Below are 17,449 nucleotides of genomic sequence, written 5' to 3' on the forward strand. Positions count from 1 at the left end.
ATGGGGCATTAACACTGTATGAGGGCACTGTTATAGTGCGCACACAAGGAATGCACCGTTAAAGTGTGTGGGGCACTGAAGGGGCACTATTGCTGTGTGCTGTTCTGTTTGTCAGTGGGATTTTTTTATGTAATGTGACTTGGCAGGAAAGAGTGTATATTGGGGAGGGATAAGGAGGCTCACACTAGTTACAACCATGTTAGTAAGTGCCACAAAATCAGGTCTCAAACACATTTGCTAAAATAAAGACAAAGCAGACAACTCCTTAAACTATCTGTATTTTGGATGTAATATCTTGGCTGCTATACTCTATACGATACGCTGCTGTAAGTTTAGTTTAGCAGAACTGTGTTGGCTGCATTCAGCAAGGACTCTCAACATACTCATCCTGAGTACAAATTTTACAATGACAAAGTATGCATAGCGATATTATCTTCTTCTCCAGTTTACATATGTTCCCTGGATTACCAGTTTCTGTCTGAACTTCAAAAACATTTCTGTATTGTTTCCAGCTTGGTGGAATAATTTTCGCTTTGGGTTAATATAGTGGATCAAGGATAAAGGTTTTCCGTCACTGTGAGAGGGGAGCTAGGTCAGAAAATTGCAAAATAATATATAGTTATACAGGGCCAGACACACCATACGTACAGCCTAGGCCGCTGCACAGGGGCCCATTAGGTTAGGAGGGCATCTGCCTTATATAAAGTAGCTGCTAATATTTGTTAGGGAGTGAGCTAATGAATTTTGAACATATCTCCCAACTTTCACAGAACAAAAAGAGGGACAAACTATCAGGCGCACAATATGGGCCTCGGCAATTTTTGCAGATGTGAAGCAGCCTTTGTAATGTGGAATTTGTACTACAGAAAAGCTTTGATTCTGCACTTCAAAATATTTTTTACATACTTTTTTTAGACTCCACATAGAAGCCTATGAGAAAAAAAGCCCCAAAACTGCACAGTTCAGCAGCGTCTTTGGATGCACAGAGGGTGCAGTTTTCGTGAAATTACATCCACTTTGCCTGGACAGTTAAACACAGCAGAATTTCTGTGGATAATAAGCAACAAAAAATACAACATTTACTTTACATGTGAACATGGCTTTAATGTCCAAGTAAGGTGGAAGTGATTTCTTGAAAACTCCACCCTCAGTGCGTCTGAAAATGCTGTTATAATGTGCGATTTTGTTGCTTTTTTTTCTATAGACTCCTTTGTAGAGCTTGAAAAAAAAACGCATGTAAAATGGGACATAGAAATACACTGCTATATACAGATGTATTTCTATGTACCAGTAGTCTGCCTGTGCTGTCAGAGTATGCAATACAGCTCAATATTACCAAATTCTCCTTTACTGATCAGTCCAGCCTGTGTCTCATAGATGCAGCTGCGGTCTGCAATGCAAGAGGTTGTGGGTTCAAGTCCTGGCAAGACCAGAGGAAAAAAAAGAAGAGAATTGTTTATGTAATCAATGTAAGTACATGCAGCAAGATGCCACCCTCTCCCCCGAGGAGGCGCTGCGGAGCAAAGAAGACGCCAAAAAGAAATTAGTGGAATTTGTGATAAAACCCTGACTTGCCAAGACAATGGGACTGACACCTCAAATCAGGACTGTCCCCCTGAATCCAGGACGGTTAGAAGCTATGCATAAACCATGCAATTGTCAGAGATAAATAATCAATGTTCTATGATGAGATTTCAAGGAGTAAGGGGTCCTTGTTCTGTTCTTGTCTGTGTCCATCCTGTCAGCTCTAGTATATTAAAAGGTTACTAGTAGAGGCAAAATTGCTACAAAAAAACACTTTTTGCTCTCTCTATAATCTGACCCATACATGTGCCTCCATATAAGTTGCATCAGTCCTTTTAACAAGCACAGATCATTCCCTTTGATCGCCAATGCTGACAATGTTGTCTAATAATTAGTAAATGTCGATCATCTTCACATTGAAAAAAAGAAGGCATAAAAGCTGCGAATCCCGAATGAATGACAAGTCTGTCTTTTGTGAATTGCAGCAAAAAAAGGGGGATAGTTCAAATTAAAGTGCCCGGAATAAGCTGGAGACCAATTACAGGGGCTCCATCTCCCCCTAATCTGTTTCAGCCAAGATGACACTAGAAGTCAGGAGGATAATGGAGAATAGTCCTGTATTCCCCAGAATAATGAAGCAGACAAAATAGAGTTTTTTTTATATAAATAGGCGATGCCCAGAAAATGTAAATCCATCAATTAGTGTCCTCCTCTGTTTAACAGCCTAATGAGTCTTCCACATTCTCCGGGTTGCTATTGGGAACAGCTGAGGTCGTGCTGCGGATAATGAATCGCTAATTTCCTAACCGAATTCTGTCATTTTCATCTGCTGTAATACTGTACAGAAATACAAACAATTATTGTAGAAACGGCTTCATAATAACGTCCCGGGCAATAAATGGCACTATGAATCCAATCTGTGAATTATTTATCAGCGAATAATTAGGTGGAGCCAGAATCAATGGTGGATTTCAGCATTTCTCATCTTTGGAAACAGAAATTGAATCAATTGATTGTTGAGTCAGTCAGTCAATCAAATTAATCAATCATCAGTCAATCAAATCTTTTTTCAGCAAATTTAACACTTAAACTCTCTTATAATGACCTATTAAACCCTGTGCTACATTTCTGCATACACATGCGATACTCAGCTGCTGTGACCCCTGTGGCTCCAGCAGAGGCCTCTGCGGTGGTCTCTGCCAGGACAGGAAGTGATGACTTCCCTTTCTTCTATCACCTGACCCCCGAGGCTGGTTATTGGCTGCTGTGGTCGAATAGCTGGCCAATATTTTCGGTGGATTTAACAGCAAATCAGCAATAAATCCACCACAAAACTAATCAACTGTCATCCCATGCATTATCAGTGAGTAAGGGAGCCTGTAGGGAATAGATGTGTCTAAAGGGAGCAGAGGAGCCTGGAGGAGACAGAGATGTCAGGAGGGAGAGAAGGAGCCTGGAGGGCACAGATGTGTCTGGAGGGAGCAGAAGAGCCTGGAGAAAGAGGAGGAGTCTCGAGTGGACAGAGGTTTCTGGAAAGAGGAGTCTGGAGGGGACAGAGGTGTCTAAAGGGAGCAGAGAAGTCTGGAGGGAACAAAGGTGTCTAAAGGGAAAAGAGGAGTCTGAAGTGGACAAAGGTGTCTAAAGGGAGAAGAGGAGTCTGGAGGAGACAAAGTTGTCTGAAGGGAGAGCAGGAGTCTGGAAGGCACAGAGGTTTCTGGAGAGAGGAGTCTGGAGGGGACAGAGATGTATAAAGGGAGCAGAGGAGCCTGGAGGGAACAAAGGTGTCTAAAGGGAAAAGAGGAGTCTGGAGGGGACAAAGGTGTCTAAAGGGAGAAGAGGAGTCTGGAGAAGACAAAGTTGTCTGAAGGGAGAGCAGGAGTCTGGAAGGCACAGAGGTGTCTGGAGGGAGTGGAAGAGCCTTGAGAGAGAAGATGAGTCTCCAGTGGACAGAGGTGTCTGGATAGAGGAGTCTGGAGGGGACATAGGTGTCTGGAGAAAGAAGAGTAGTCTGGAGGGAGCAGAAGAGCCTTGAGAGAGAAGAGGAGTTTCCAGTGGACAGAGGTGTCTGGATAGAGGAGTCTGGAGGGGACAGAGGTGTCTGGAGAAAGAAGAGGAGTCTGGAGTCAACAGAGGTGTCTAAAGGGAGTAGTGGAGCCTGGAGGGGACAGATGTGTCTAAAGTGAGCAGAGGAATCTAGAGGGGACAGAAGTGGCTGGAGAGAGCAGAGGAGTCTGGAGAGAGAAGAGGAGTCTGGAATGGACAGAGATGTCTGGAGGGAGAAGAGGAGACTGGAGGGGACAGAGATGTCTGGAGGAAGTTGAGATGCTTGGAGTGGACAGAGGTGTCTAAAGACTGCAGAGGAGCCTGGAGGGTAGAAAGGTGTTTGGGGGTAGCAGAGGAGCCTGGATGGGACAGAGATGTCTGGAAGGAGCAGAGGAGCTTGAAGGGGACAGAGATGTCTGGCAGCAATTTACTCCACTCTCCCAATAGAGAACACATAAACTTATAGCTGAGCTGAATGTGAATGTGCATTAGGAGTGGAGGTTGAGAGAGAGATTGGCATTCGGTTGATATTAGTCCATGGTATGGACACCTTTAGAGTATATTGACACAGATGATAAATATTTCAGAAATTTTTGTGACACAAAATAAATTCCAAACATATAACTTGTAGCGCCGGCGTCCCTGCCCTCTGCTAGGCAGGGACGCTGTTCCCCTCATCTCTCTGCTCCGAGCCCGGCGTCCTCCTCCCGCTCTGCTGGCAGCGCGCGCTCCTTCCCGGCCACTGTGCTTAGGGCGCGCGCGCTACCTCCCTCTTAAAGGGGCTGCGCGCGCCGTCCTAAGGAGTCCCCGGCCAATGGCCGGAGGACTTCACCATATATAAGGCACCTCCTCCAAAATGGAGGTGCCCGAGCAATGTTGTTGCACTGTTCACTACTCTGCTTCAGCCCTCAGGTCCCGTTGCCAGTTACCTGCCAGATTCCTGCCAGTTTGCTGTCTGATTCCTGCCTGATATTCTACTTACCTGCCTGCTAGCCTGAGGTCCGACGGTCTGCCTACCGACTCCTGTCAGTCTGTCTAAGGACCAGCTTGCCCGCTCACCTGGGAGCGCTCCTCTGCTACCTGCCTGCTAGCCTGAGGTCCGACGGTCTGCCCTCCAACTCCTGTCAGTCTGTCTATGGACCAGCTTGCCCGCTCACCTGGGAGCGCACATCAGCTACCTGCCTGCTAGCCTACCTGGAGGCTCCGCCGTCACGTGCTGTGACCACCTGCCATTCCAGAGACTCCTGCCCGCTCACCTGGGAGCGCACACCTGTTACCTGCCTGCTGGCCTACCTGGAGGCTCCGCCGTCACGTGCTGTGACCACCTGCCATTCCAGAGACTCTCGCTTGCTCACCTGGGAGCACACATCAACCATCTGCCTGCTAGCCTACCTGGAGGCTCTGCCATCACAGGTCGTACCTACTCTTTACCCAGAGACTGCCCCGGTCACTTGCCGTGACCTCCTGCCCGTTCATCCAGAGACTGCCCCGGTCACTTGCCGTGACCTCCTGCCCGTTCATCCAGAGACTGCCCCGGTCACTTGCCGTGACCTCCTGCCCGTTCATCAAGAGACTGCCCCGGTCACTTGCCGTGACCTCCTGCCCGTTCATCCAGAGACTGCCCCGGTCACTTGCCGTGACCTCCAGCCCGTTCACTCAGAGACTGTCCCGGTCACCTGCTGTGACTGCCTGCCCGTCTTCCCTGGTCGCCACCCGCTCCCTTACAAGGACCACCCCCTTGTATAGTAGCTCAGAGGTTCCGCCTCCCAGACCCGTTACAGTTTGCTCGGGCCATGGAACCCGGTGGCACCCAAGCTCCCTCGCTCTCGGACCTGTGTCATGAACTGTCCCGTCAGAGGTCCCAACAGGAGTCCATCCTGGGTCACCTGCGGAATGTCAATTGTCGCCTGGACACTCTGACTGCTCCGCCAGCAACCTCCGCCAGTGCCATGACTCGCAATCCGGCAGCTCCGCTGCCCACCAATACTATGGTATCCTACCCCGGACCCCGGCTTTCTGCACCTCCTCGCTTCGGAGGCGACTCCGCCCAGGCTCGGGGCTTCATAAATCAGTGCACCCTGCACTTTGAACTCCTGTCCCACCAGTTTAACTCCGACCGGGCCAAAATTGCCTTCATCATGTCCCATCTCACCGGGGAGGCCCTGGCCTGGCTAAATCCTCTATGGGAGAGAGGAGACCCCCTGGTGTCCGACTTGCCTGCCTTTCTCACGGCCTTCCGGAAAGTCTTCGACGAACCCGGACGGAAGACCTCATCCGCATCATCACTGCTACGCCTCCGTCAGGGAAGTCTCACCGTGGGCCAATATGCCATACGGTTCCGTACCCTTGCCTCGGAGCTGGCCTGGGATAACGACGCTCTGGTATCCGTCTTCTGGGAGGGTCTGTCCGGCCGTATTAAAGATGTCTGTCCGGCCGGTCGGGAAATTCCTACCACCCTCGATGACCTAATAACTCTTGCCACCCGGATTGACCTACGGTTCCAGGAGCGTGCCAAAGAGGTCACCCGTGAGAGGAGGTTTCCACGTCTAGCTCCTACTTTTCAGAGACCCGTCACTCCCTCCGTCTCTTCCCAGGTACACTCTCCTGAGCCTATGCAGGTCGACCAGACCAAGATGGTCAAAACCCGTCAGGACTTACGCCGTGTCGAGGGGAGCTGCTTCTACTGTGGCAGTAAGGAGCACCGGATCCGTGCCTGCCCGGAGAGGTCGGGAAACGCCTGTGTCTAGGTTCGCTCAGAGAGGTCGACCTAGACAAGAATAAATCCTCTCCATCTCTGCTGTTGTCAGTCTCAATCGTCTGCGGGGAGAACCGTTATTTCGAACTAGCCCAACTTGACTCTGGAGCAGCCGGGAATCTTATTTCACAGTCCCTGGTAGAGAAATACCGCATCCCCACCAAACCTCTGGCTGTACCCTTGTCTGTTGCTGCCGTGGATGGGGGTCTCTTACCACGCCCCATCCAACTCATCACCGAATCCATTACTCTGCAGGTGGGAATGCTGCATTCTGAGAGTATCTCCTTTCATGTTCTGCCTGGACTCTCTCACGCTCTCTTGCTAGGCCTACCTTGGCTCCAGAGACATGCACCCGTGCTTGACTGGCAGACCGGAGAAGTCCTTCGCTGGGGACAGGACTGCCATAAGACCTGTCTGGTTCCCATCCATCCCGTCCGTCCTTCTCCTACCCCAGCTAATCTACCTGGACTTCCGATTCCTTATTGGTCTTATGCTGATGTCTTTAATAAAAAGGAGGCAGAGACACTACCCCCTCATAGACCATACGACTGCCCTATCGACCTGTTACCCGGTACTACTCCTCCCCGTGGGCGTATTTATCCATTATCCGCTGCTGAGACCCGGTCGATGTCCGAATATATTGAGGAGAATCTGGCCAGGGGATTCATCCGGAAATCTACCTCCCCGGCGGGAGCAGGCTTCTTTTTCGTCAAAAAGAAGGACGGCTCTCTCCGTCCCTGTATAGACTATAGAGGCCTTAACCAGATCACGGTGAAGAATAAGTACCCCCTTCCGCTCATTCCGGAGTTATTTGATCGTCTGAGGGAGGCTAGAATCTTCACCAAACTGGACCTCCGTGGGGCGTACAACCTGGTTCGTATCCGTCAGGGGGATGAATGGAAGACGGCATTCAACACCCGGGACGGCCACTATGAATATCTGGTAATGCCCTTTGGTCTTTGCAACGCTCCTGCCGTCTTTCAAGAGTTGGTCAATGACATCTTCCGGGACCTTCTCTACTCCTGCGTAGTGGTGTACCTGGACGACATCTTGGTCTTCTCTCCGGATCTCCAGACTCACCGGAGGGACGTTCGTCAGGTCCTGCTCAGGCTCAGGCAGAATCACCTCTTCGCTAAATACGAGAAGTGCCTCTTTGAGCAGACCTCGCTTCCGTTTTTGGGCTACATTATTTCTCAGACCGGCCTACGAATGGATCCAGAGAAACTGTCTGCCATCGAGAAATGGCCTCGACCGGAGGGGTTGAAGGCCATTCAGCGATTCCTGGGCTTCACCAACTACTACCGCCTCTTCATACCACACTTCTCTTCCCGGACTGCCCCAATTTCCGCGCTCACCCGTAAGGGTACTAATTCCAAAGAGTGGCCGCCCGAAGCAGGGGAGGCCTTTCTTTCCTTAAAACAGGCCTTCTCTTCCGCCCCGGTGCTGCATCGCCCGGACGGCAACAAGTAGTTCTTCCTGAAAGTTGACGCCTCCTCCTCTGGAGCCGGAGCGGTACTTACTCAAAAATCTTCTTCCGGGAGGATGGTAACTTGTGGCTTCTTCTCTAAACTCTTCTCCTCCTCAGAGCGCAATTATTCCATAGGAGACCGAGAGTTATTGGCCATCAAACTGGCATTGGAGGAGTGGCGTTACCTGCTCGAGGGGGCTCTTCACCCGGTAATAATTTACACTGACCACAAGAACTTGGCTTACCTCCAGCATGCCCAGAGACTTAACCCGCGCCAAGCCCGGTGGTCCTTGTTTTTTGCTCGCTTTGATTTTGTTCTTCATTTTCGCCCGGCTGACAAAAACGTCAAGGCGGACGCCTTGTCTCGATCCTTTCTGGTGTCTGATCTCGAGGAAGATCCGAAACACATCATCGATCCCGCCAGAGTAATGCAGGTGGCTCCCGTGAGTCTAAATCGTCTCCCTCCCGGAAAAACGTTCGTATCTGTACCTGATCGGGAGAAGATCCTTCACTGGGGTCACTCGTCTAAACTGGCTGGCCACGCCGGTCAGAAAAAGACCCTCCAGCTTATTACCCGGCACTACTGGTGGCCTACCCTGCACAAGGACGTAATAGACTTTGTTTCTGCCTGTGTGTCCTGCGCCCGCAACAAGGTTCCGAGACATCTGCCAGCCGGTCGCCTCCTTCCGCTTTCTGTACCTGCTGCCCCCTGGCAGCATATAGCAATGGACTTTATAACTGACCTCCCAGTCTCTGCCGGTTGTACGGTCATTTGGGTGGTCGCTGACCGCTTCTCCAAGATGGCTCATTTCGTTCCCCTGCCAGGCCTCCCGTCTGCACCCGAGCTAGCTAAAGACTTTATTCGTCACATCTTTCGTCTTCATGGCCTGCCCCTCCACATCGTGTCGGATCGTGGGGTACAGTTCACCTCACGCTTCTGGAGAGCCACTTGTAAACTGCTAGACGTCACCCTGGACTTCTCTTCCGCTTACCACCCACAGTCCAATGGTCAAGTGGAGCGGATCAATCAGAACCTGACCAGTTACCTCCGGCACTTCGTTAATGCCCATCATTCAGACTGGGTGGATCTCCTACCATGGGCCGAGTTCTCTTACAACAATCACGAGAGCGAATCCTCCTCCAAATCCCCGTTTTTTGTAGTCTTCGGTCAGCATCCTCGGATTCCTTTTCCTGTCTCCACCTCTGTGGACAACCCGGCTGCGGAATCTCTCGTTAGCAAATTTTCCTCCATTTGGGAGAGTACCCGATCCGCACTCCTTCAGTCGTCCGAACGGATGAAAAGACACGCTGACAAAAAACGCCTGGATCCTCCACAATTTCGTCCTGGAGATAAAGTCTGGCTCTCATCTAAATATGTCCGACTCAAGATACCTTCTTACAAGTTAGGGCCTCGGTTCATCGGTCCTCTGGAGGTCATCAGTCAGATCAACCCGGTGGCCTATAAATTGAAACTCCCGGCCAACTTACGGATCCCTAACTCCTTCCATGTATCTCTCCTCAAACCTGTGGTACTTAACTCTTTTTCCAAGTCTACAGGTACGCCTCCTGCTCCGGTTTCTGCTGAGGATGAGTTTGAGGTAGAGAACATTCTTGCCACCAAAAGGGTAATAGGAAAGACCTTTTTTCTAGTAGATTGGAAGGGGTTTGGTCCTGAGGAGAGAACGTGGGAGCCCCGGGAGAACATCCATGCCCCTCTTATCCTAGCTAAATTTCTGTCTGGCCTAAGAAAGGGGGGGCCTAAAGGGGGGGGTACTGTAGCGCCGGCGTCCCTGCCCTCTGCTAGGCAGGGACGCTGTTCCCCTCATCTCTCTGCTCCGAGCCCGGCGTCCTTCTCCCGCTCTGCTGGCAGCGCGCGCTCCTTCCCGGCCACTGTGCTTAGGGCGCGCGCGCGCGCGCTCCCTCCCTCTTAAAGGGGCCGCGCGCGCCGTCCTAAGGAGTCCCCGGCCAATGGCTGGAGGACTTCACCATATATAAGGCACCTCCTCCAAAATGGAGGTGCCCGAGCAATGTTGTTGCACTGTTCACTACTCTGCTTCAGCCCTCAGGTCCCGTTGCCAGTTACCTGCCAGATTCCTGCCAGTTTGCTGTCTGATTCCTGCCTGATATTCTGCTTACCTGCCTGCTAGCCTGAGGTCCGACGGTCTGCCTACCGACTCCTGTCAGTCTGTCTATGGACCAGCTTGCCCGCTCACCTGGGAGCGCTCCTCTGCTACCTGCCTGCTAGCCTGAGGTCCGACGGTCTGCCCTCCAACTCCTGTCAGTCTGTCTATGGACCAGCTTGCCCGCTCACCTGGGAGCGCACATCAGCTACCTGCCTGCTAGCCTACCTGGAGGCTCCGCCGTCACGTGCTGTGACCACCTGCCATTCCAGAGACTCCTGCCCGCTCACCTGGGAGCGCACACCTGTTACCTGCCTGCTAGCCTACCTGGAGGCTCCGCCGTCACGTGCTGTGACCACCTGCCATTCCAGAGACTCTCGCTTGCTCACCTGGGAGCACACATCAACCATCTGCCTGCTAGCCTACCTGGAGGCTCTGCCATCACAGGTCGTACCTACTCTTTACCCAGAGACTGCCCCGGTCACTTGCCGTGACCTCCTGCCCGTTCATCCAGAGACTGCCCCGGTCACTTGCCGTGACCTCCTGCCCGTTCATCAAGAGACTGCCCCGGTCACTTGCCGTGACCTCCTGCCCGTTCATCCAGAGACTGCCCCGGTCACTTGCCGTGACCTCCAGCCCGTTCACTCAGAGACTGTCCCGGTCACCTGCTGTGACTGCCTGCCCGTCTTCCCTGGTCGCCACCCGCTCCCTTACAAGGACCGCCCCCTTGTATAGTAGCTCAGAGGTTCCGCCTCCCAGACCCGTTACATAACTAGAGTTGTTTTGGAGATAACAAGCACATAGATTTTTACAAGCCCCATTCAGATGAATAGGACAGTGATAGAAATTCCGGCAGCAAATTTTCCGTATGTGAATTGACCATAAGAGTACAATAAATATGAAAAGTTAATTACCGTACATATTCTAGCTATATACTAGCTAGTATTAAAAGAAAGTAGCTAATATTTATTTATATTATTAAAAATTACAAGAAAATCTAAATAAAAATAATCACATTTCCAACAATAATCAAGAGAAAAAAAGATGTAACGACTATAAACGTAGTGTGTAAAAACAAATAGTAACATCCACACAACATTGTACGTGATTCTTTGTATTGTATATGATGATGGATTTTTTTTCTCCTGTTCAGACTCTGATTTGAATCAGCCTTTTGGTTGACTGCACATCTCCTCTAGTCTCCATATAATCAACTTGTACAGGCATGAAAGTTACATTTGCACCCAATCTACCAGTTGATTAGTGCTGGAACTAGACACTGCACCTGTATGATTTGACCTCTCGGTCCTGACTTGATGTTATCATCATCTGCAGAGGAGAGCAGAATTCACAATATGGTCTGCAGCAGATCTGATTGCTATCTTTCAATCTGAGTATAGGTCTTGACAGTATTATCTGAACAGCAAGGGTCTTACTTTCCCGGTTACTCTCAGAGCACGTTTTAAGGTCACAGTGGAAATCGCTTTAGATTATTAAATCACTAAACTGCGGTTAGAATGTTTAACAGTGTTAATATAAAGATGGATCAAAAAGTGAGAATATGATCAGCGTCTTAATCACGAAAAGCTACTAGTGCCCTTTAGAGCTACTCAAGGAACGGGGCAGGCTAAGATACCGTTACAACCGCTGTCATTTTGGATTGTGTAAGAGATTAATTTTTAGTCACGTTAAACCATTTATCCCATAAGAAAGACAAAAAAACAAAACTAAAAAAAATACATGTGGCCTAAATTAGTGTCTAAAAATAATGGCGCCATGTGACCTTGGTGTCACAGGTGTATCAGGTTTGACAGACAATCATTCTGGATCTGGCTGTAGAAGGTTGCTGCGCTTGGCCTTGCAGACACTTTCTTGATCCTTTCATTATCCCTCCCTCTCTACTGCCTAGCGGTGATCTCCACCTTCTGCTGCTAATTAACACACCCTTGCTGGATCTTGAAATACACTCATTTTCTCCAGACAATCGCTGGTGATAGAGTAAATTCCTCTGTTCATTTCTGGAGTTCTAGCAGTTGGCTGGATTCTTCTTGGAGTTCCTTCTCAAAGCTAAGTGTATCCCCTTGTCTGTTTCCCTTGTTTGTCTTTAGTTGCAGTTGGTCTGACTAGTGCTCATCCCTCCCCCTCCCTACCTAGGGCCTAGCTCTAGGGTCATCCAGGGCTAAGGTTTCCTGCTCGGTGATAGGTGCGGAACCTATTTAGGGACGATAGGGGAGTCAGGGTGTTGTTAGATCTGCCTAGTGATCTCCACTCTCCCTTTCCTTAGGTGCTGGGCTTCCCCCCTTTTCCCATCATCGTACGCTGGGTCCTTCCCATACCTAGCATGCCACTAGCTTACTGTCTAAAAATAATGGCACCATGTGGCCTAGATTAGTGTCTAAAAAAATGGCACCATGGAATAGGATACTGTCAGTAGAAGAATATTATATACCTTGTAAGGCAGCGCTAGTCATCATAATGGGGGATACTCGCTGCACCGGGTAAATTAAGCACACGTGCAATGTCCTTCCAGTATTTTCTCAATACAGCAGTTTATTATGTTATCATAAACCGCTGTTCACACACATAATGTCCATCTTAGTTTGTCACCGGCATGTTTACACACTTAACATCCGGGAGTCTCTCAAATAGCAGACAGGCCCAATTGGCCCAGGTCACAGCCTTCAGCAAGCTAATACTATAGCAATGTCCATAACACAGTCCATGTAACAAAGTGTATTACCTTTGCTGGGTTTAGTTGCTGCAGTCCCTTTAATCCGCCACCACTGTGGCTTTGTGGCTTCCCAGGTAGGGGTCTCTAGCCGTCGTCCCGTCTAAGGCTACTAGAATGTTTCAACACACACATCCAGTCTGCGCCTTTCCGGACTCTTCACCAAGCCGCTGCCTTCCAAGGCCACTAGCATCCACTCACAGGATCCAGTCTCAGCCTTTCAGGCTGCCAGGCTTCACTCAGCCTCATTAGGCAGAATGGTGTCCCACCCACATGGGGAACAGGCCTCATGTCTCTCACACCGAACACACCTGTCTCCAATTACCGGGGTTTATATATCCTGTGCACACATACACCCATACTGACAGGACCTTGCTGATGTCACAGTCATGTGATCAGTCAGCTGTGTGTATAGGTCCTGTGTGCTGTCCCAGTCATGTGTACAGACCTTTACTGTGCATACAGGACCTGTGTGATGTCACAGTCATGTGACCAGTCAGTTAAAGGGGAAGGTACATGGTCAGGTAAAACACATCCTGGACCATTTACAGTAATGCTAGCAAGCTGCTGCATTACATATCCCCCCTCTGTTCAAACTTGTGGGGTTGAACACATACAGTTATATGAAAAAGTTTGGGCACCCCTATTAATCTTAAGCTTAATGTTTTATAAAAATTAGTGTTTTTGCAACAGCTATTTCAGTTTGATATATGTAATAACTGTTGGACACAGTAATGTTTCTGCCTTGAAATGAGGTTTATTGTACTAACAGAAAATGTGCAATCTGCATTCAAACAAAATTTGACAGGTGCATAAGTATGGGCACCCTTATCATTTTCTTGTTTTAAATACTCCTACCTACTTTTTACTGACTTACTAAAGCACTTTTTTGGTTTTGTAACCTCATTGAGCTTTGAACTTCATAGTCAGGTGTATGCAATCATGAGAAAAGCTACTTAAAGTGGCCACTTGCAAGTTGTTCTCCTGTTTGAATCTCCTCTGAAGAGTGGCATCATGGGCTCCTCAAAACAACTGTCAAATGATCTGAAAACAAAGATTATTCAACATAGTTGTTCAGGGGAAGGATACAAAAAGCTGTCCCAGAGATTTAACCTGTCAGTTTCCACTGTGAGGAACATAGTAAGGAAATGGAAGAACACAGGGACAGTTCTTGTTAAGGCCAAGAAAAACATCAGAAAGGCAGAGAAGAAGAATGGTGAGATCAGTCAAGGACAATCCTCAGACCACCTCCAGAGAGCTGCAGCATTAACTTGCTGCAGATGGTGTCACTGTGCATCGGTCAACTATACAATGCACTTTGCACAAGGAGAAGCTGTATGGGAGAGTGATGCAAAAGAAGCCATTTCTGCAAGCACGCCACAAACAGAGTCGGCTGAGGTATGCAAAAGCACATTTGGAGAAGCCAATTTCTTTTTGGAAGAAGGTCCTGTGGACTGATGAAACCAAGATTGAGTTGTTTGGTCATACAAAAAGGCGTTATGCATGGCGGCAAAAAAACACAGCATTCCAAGAAAAACACTTGCTACCCACAGTAAAATTTGGTGGAGGTTCCATCATGCTTTGGGGCTGTGTGGCCAATGCCGGCACCGGGAATCTTGTTAAAGTTGAGGGATGCATGGATTCCACTCAGTATCAGCAGATTCTTGACAATAATGTTCAAGAATCAGTGATAAAGTTGAAGTTACGCAGGGGATGGATCTTTCAGCAAGACAATGATCCAAAACACCGCTCCAAATCTACTCAGGCATTCATGCAGAGGAACAATTACAATGTTCTGGAATGGCCATCCCAGTCCCCAGACCTGAATATCATTGAACATCTGTGGGATCATTTGAAGAGGGCTGTCCATGCTCGGCGACCATCAAACTTTACTGAACTGGAATTGTTTTGTAAAGAGGAATGGTCAAAAATACCTTCATCCAGGATCCAGGAACTCATTAAAAGCTACAGGAAGCGACTAGAGGCTGTTATTTTTGCAAAAGGAGGATCTACTAAATATTAATGTCACTTTTCTGGTGAGGTGCCCATACTTATGCACCTGTCAAATTTTGTTTGAATGCAGATTGCACATTTTCTGTTAGTACAATGAACCTCATTTCAAGGCAGAAACATTACTGTGTCCAACAGTTATTACATATATCAAATTGAAATAGCTGTTGCAAAAACACCAATTTTTATAAAACATTAAGCTTAAGATTAATAGGGGTGCCCAAACTTTTTCATATAACTGTAATATACACAATAACATTATAACCCCCCAGCTCACATAGAGACCATGTACTTTACAATTGTGCTACTCAGCCCCTGGAACCTTAGTCAATGACATTAGCCCATTCCTTAGGGACCTACCATTTGTCATTGTCACCGACTTCGTCAGGTCACCTTTCCGGGTCGTAACCTTGTCAGGTCTTCCCCGCTCCCAGCGGTCCGTCATAATCTTGTCAGACCTACCCCGCTCCCAGCGGTCAGTCGTAACCTTGTCAGGTCTTCCCCACTCCCAGCGGTCAGTCATACCGCGGTGTGACTCACATGCCCTGGTATCTAAGGTCCGGTTCGACGCCGTAATGTCCCGTCCTCTATTGGGTCGTTTGTATGGGCTGCCCAAACCTGAGTTACTGGAGGTCTCACTACCTCTAAACCCACGCCCACTACTCTCAGGACATCTTGAAAGGTCCCTAACTCCAGCTATAGCTGTTCTGTTATTTAGGGGGCCCTTTCTCTGTCTGGTCTTGTAATTTCTAGATGGCTGCCATCTTCTGTTACTCAGATGATGCTGTCTATCCACTCGCAGTCTAGCGAGATTCAACTGTTCTACCTCTCGCAGGTAGGTCACTCGGTACTCCCAACAGCATGCGTATATATTCTAGGCTTTCTTCTGTTCCTACAGCGGAGAATGATACCATGCCGTCTTCGTCTGGTATCCAGTCCTGACGATCACGTGGACTGCTTACTTTCACCACACCAGACTTCTTGACCATCATCTGCATGGCTCGACCGCTTCTCCCAATGAGCTTTCTCACCAGAACATGAGGCACCCGGATGACCTCTTCACGCATACTGTGAGCTTTCCTCATCAGTTCCAGTTGTCTAACGGCTTGTTCCGTCTTCAACCGGAGAAACCGCTTCGTGCGAATACATCGCCAATGCATATCACTTAGGATCGCCACCCTCTTCACTGTGACTTCGGTCATGGACAGAACCACCAGCTGTTTAGCTTCGGAGGTCAAGTACACCTTACAGGCTCCCACAGCCTTCTTAAACTCTTCATGCACAGACTCACGGGTGCATTCTTCCCTCAAATCCTCGGGTACATCTACGAGGCATTTGTACCAAGACGTTTCGGTCTCACCAGTGGTTTCCAGATGATCAACCAGCTCAGGGTTCAGGGACAACTGACTTTTAGCTTCTTCCCCCTGTATGCTTACCCTGAGCTGACTCGCAGATACAAATTCACGAATTTTCATCTTGACCACTTCCACTTCATATTTATCTTCTGTTATCATGCTCTTAGCTCTCCTCAGGTCCACCTTCTCATGGTATAAGGGAGTGAGTGCAACGTGTTTGCCCTTTTCCTTCTCCAAGGAGGCCTCGTTCACTGAGTGATACTTTGTCATGCGACTTTTGAGCCCGGAAACCTCTTCCTCTAGTTGCGTCACTCGCCTCTCAGCGGCCCGTCTCTGAAGCTCTTCCTGCTTCAACTGCTCTTTTAACAGTAGAGTTCTCTCAGACCTCTCTTGCTTCAAATGGGCCTGAAGCAATTCCTTGAGCTCCCTGATCTCGGCTCTTACTTCCACCGAATCATCCAAGCTTGCATCACTCGAGGAGGTATCTGCTTCATACCTCCCATCACCAGCGGTCAACTCCTGGCCCTGGTCTGTGGCTTTTCCGATGGACTCCTCCATCCTCTCTCGCTCAGCTTCCATCTTGCTGACTGTTTCCTTAAGGTACATCTCTGCCTTCTGGAGAGTATCACAGGACATCTGTAGCTCCTTCACCTGAGCTTCCAGATCTAGGGTCTTTCCCCGGAGACCATCATTCTCCTCACGGGTGTCTTGCAGAGTGGTCTCAACCACTTGGCGCACTTGCTCTGCACCCGCCTTATCCTCCTCTAGTTTTTCTTTTACCTTGAGGAGATCCTCATAATCTCTCTTAAATTGTTGCAGTTCCATACCGAACTTTTCATCACACTACTTCTTGGAGTCACACAGCTCCTGGTTGAACTGTTCACGCAATCGTTCTAGGTTTTGTTCACGCCCAGCAACTTCATGCTGCAGCGCCTCTTTGAGGGCAGACAGCTCTAACTGTACCAGGGAGAAGCGATCTTTCACCTCGCATAACTCATCTTCACACACCGCTTTGTCAATCTCTAATTGAAAAACCTCCTCCTTGATTTTGCGGCGGTCCTCCTTAATTCCGTAGAACATTTCCTTCCAATGGTTAATTTCCGCGTTGCTTCCCTCCATGTCTCGCTGCCAGTTCCTCATAACCTGGCATATTTTCTGCTGCTCAGACTCCAGGTTCATCTGGTCTGAGGACACATTCCACAGGTTTTCACATAACTGCTGCACGTCAATCTGACACTGCGGCCTGATAGGCTCCAGCTCTTGGTCATGACTGGCCGCCTCCCTTTTCAGGGCTGTCGGATCCTGATCCGTCAGTCTCAGTACCGTACCGGAGGTTGCTACTGGCAACATCACCTCCTTTTCTATCTCTAATGGAGGATCCACACTTGAAGCATAGGCACACAGTACTATATTCTTTTTATTTTCATTTTCAGGGAGTACTACCGG

Source organism: Phyllobates terribilis, unplaced genomic scaffold (genome assembly GCF_046119375.1).
Source record: "Phyllobates terribilis strain yellow unplaced genomic scaffold, ASM4611937v1 Scaffold_7__3_contigs__length_470593459, whole genome shotgun sequence".
NCBI lineage: Eukaryota > Metazoa > Chordata > Amphibia > Anura > Dendrobatidae > Phyllobates > Phyllobates terribilis.